The sequence below is a fragment of the Cyprinus carpio genome, chromosome A25, assembly GCF_018340385.1.
Source record: "Cyprinus carpio isolate SPL01 chromosome A25, ASM1834038v1, whole genome shotgun sequence".
NCBI classification, from domain to species: Eukaryota; Metazoa; Chordata; class Actinopteri; order Cypriniformes; family Cyprinidae; genus Cyprinus; species Cyprinus carpio.
In genome coordinates this window covers 12,317,665-12,321,224 of record NC_056596.1, presented here as the reverse complement: position 1 = coordinate 12,321,224, position 3,560 = coordinate 12,317,665, and positions in this window count along the sequence as shown.

The window sequence follows — 3,560 nt, the reverse complement described above, 5'->3', positions numbered from 1 at the left end:
GACTGTGTGCATCTATTGATATTTGAGGTTAATGCTTGAATTTGGTAACAACATATATTATTTAAAGGGACAGTTCGCCCAAAAATTCCGTCATCATTTATCCACTCTCATGTCATTTCAAACCTTTATCATATTCTTTCTGCCGTGGAACACAAAAGGAGAAATTACGTAGAATGTTCATGCCACTCTATTCCAAAAAAAATTATGACGCTATTAGTGGATCATTTTGACATCTGCCGTAGCTCTTAAATCTTGTTTGTGCCCCATTTTGAGAATTAAAGGGATAGTTGATTTTGTTTATACAAATGCATCATTTACGCACATTGTTGCATATTTGAATATAATTTTAGCCAGACCCCAGTCGTAGCTCTGGTTGTTTCCTTCTCCTCCTATTTCAATACTTGAATATAATTTTAGCCAGACCCCAGTCGTAGCTCTGGTTGTTTCTTTGTCCTCTTCTTGTTCTAGTTCAAGCCCCATGCAGCTGTGAACCAGCCTTAGCTATAAAGATGGACCGACAATGATTCTTCAGCCTATCCTGTCGTATTCCACTTTAATGGCTCTTTAAGCTGAATGAGATAGTTAGGAGCAGCGCTGCCTCAGCACTCGTGTGATTATACACAGCACGCTTTGAGCCCGGTAAATCTCTACCCAGAGATGCACAGAACTGTCCTTGGCCATATTAGTTCAGCTGATGATTTACTGGGTCAGACACTTTCTGTCCTTTTAGGAGGGTCCAACACCATTTCAAATGCATTACATTGTTTATGCAAGGAGATATGGCTTAAAATGTAAATGTGTTGTGCTTTGTTTTGGGGGATTTTTTTAATTTTTTATTACACTTTGGCTTGCCAGGGGATTACTATTTGGTTGCCAGAATATTGTGGGAGTTTGCTATGGTATTGCTATTTGGATGCTAGGCTGTTTTGGATGGTTGCTAGGCCAGAGTCCCACCTGAAGTCAGTATAAATGAATATGAAGTCATATATTGTTTCACAATTTGAGTTGAATTACTGAAATGAACTTTTTCACGACATTTTAATTTATTGAGATGCACACACACACACACACACACACACACACACACACACACACACACACACACACACACACACACAAACACACACACATTATGACTACCTCATAATTATGAGATTAAAAAGTACATTTTTTGTCATAATGTGTATCTCATAATTGTAACTTTATCTCACAATTGTGACATGTTACAATTGACTTTTTATCTCCATTTTTGTCATAATTGTTTTATCATAATTTTTGCTTATATCATAATGACTTTTATCTCATAATTTCAATTTTGTCGTTATTGACATTAACTCATAATTTTGACTAGACATACTTATGTCACTTTACTGTGACTTCATTGTCGTCACTGACTTTTGATCTCATAATTTCAACTTTGTCATCATTGACATGTCATCTTGATCATCTTGACTTGACATTGGTCATAACTATCTCATAATTGTTTTTGTCATAATTTCAACTTTTTGTCATAAAATTACTTTTTATCTCATAATTTCAACTTTGTTGTTATTGATTCGTTGTCTTTATATCATAATTATGACTTTATCTCAGAATTGTTTTTTTTAATATAAAAACATCTCATACTATAAGTCTAGGGAACTGAACCCATTTTACCATCCTCTGGGGGATATCTGAATGCTTTTAAAGATTATAGATGAACTTTCCTCAATAAACCATACAGTTTAGAGTTGAGCTGTTTTGTTGAACATTATTTAACATACATAATTCGAAAATTTGCTGTTTTGTTTTGTCCATACAATGAAAGTCAGTGGGGTCAGGGTGAATAAATGAAGGCAGAATTTTCATTTTGGGTTGAGCAATCCCTTTAAATGCTAAAAAGTATCCATTATCTGAAATGGTATGGTGTCTCAGATTGTTTTCTTCATTAGACAGGTATTTTGACACATACCAGAAACAATTAAAATGGACTTTAAAATAAATACAAATGCACTTAGACCTTTGTTAATGGTCGAAAGGTCCCATTTGCTAGGCTAATGTAAACCATGAAAATGCTTCTCAGACATAAAACAAGGCATGGCTGGATGAATTGGTGAGGGACTGTTTTGGTGATATCACAGCAGTGTGCAGTCATTAGGGATAACGCCGCCTGCACTAATATGCAGTTAATTCCTCATCCTGTAACCTCCAACTCTCTTTATGAGGTCTGTATTAAAAACTCCAATGTGATGTAAGTGCTGATGATGCGCCTCCGTTAATTACGCCTCTCACCCTGAGCATCTGCTGATTTAGATGTGCTTCTGTTCTAGTCTGATACAGCCACTCAGGCTCCTGACAGTAATGTAGGCATTAGAGCATTGATTTTTCTGGGCGCAGGGCATAAAATGGGACGTCGGTGACTCACACATGCGCAGTGGTTCATGCACACACTCGCTGTGCTGGCCTTGGCTGCCCACTAATCTACTTAGCCCACTGATGATTGCCAGTATGGCATCCCAAGAGTTTCAAAACAATCAATTTTGGTGTTTTTTAGGAGTCAGTTCGATAACAAAGGCAAGGTTTATATCAGTATTACTGGATGTGTTCAAGTTATGGCTTTTTTTGTCAGGCAAATGTGGTATGCTAATCTGCTGATCAATAACGATAAACAAGGAAACACAATACCTTCATTTGAGTCTGTAAACACAACATCCTAAGTTTTACAAAATGCTTTTACATCCAATTTTGGAGCTTTACCATTAGTATTAGCATTCCAAATGTCTATTTTGCCACTGTAGATATATGCTAACATTATTTAGCATAGTAGCATGTGTTTTTGGATAAGTGGGTTTAACTGAAATCGCCCTTTCATTACCTGTTCCCTATACTAGTCCATTAATGTAGTCCACAGTGACTGAAAATGAAATTTGGAAACTTGTTTGTATAAACCTTAATTAAACAATTGATGACCATTTCATTAAATCAAGGCTTTTTTACACCAAGGATGATAACAATAAAGATATATAACTATATAAAGATAGTTTTAAATGATTGTGACAGAGGAACGATATCATTGAAATCACTTTCAGAACAATGTTTTCCAACTGATGATAGAAACATTGGCAGCCAATCAGAATCCATCCAACTTTAAAAAGCTCGAGTGTTTAAAGTGGCAGACGACAAAACAGAACATTAACATTCATTGGTTATTGTTATCTTTATAGTTATCACTTTAGTGTAAACAGGTCTTTACTATACATCTGTATGATTCCATATGGACACCATCTACTGCCGAAATGTAGGAATTCATTCGGCGCAACCCTCATGGTGAATTATGGGTATTCTCAAACCATTGAGTCTAAATTGGATGTTATTGCCCTGATTTGTGTGATTGAATTATGGCATACTTTAATCGCCATGTTGACCTACAGTTGCGTTGCTTTATTGCCATTCACATCTCTTCTCCCATGGCCTCATGGGGTATTAAAGTGTCCATTGGATGTGAATTTCATAAAGTCAGTGGAAGTAGTAGATTTTCCAGGTACTACAAATTCACACATACTAATCTTTCACATACTGCT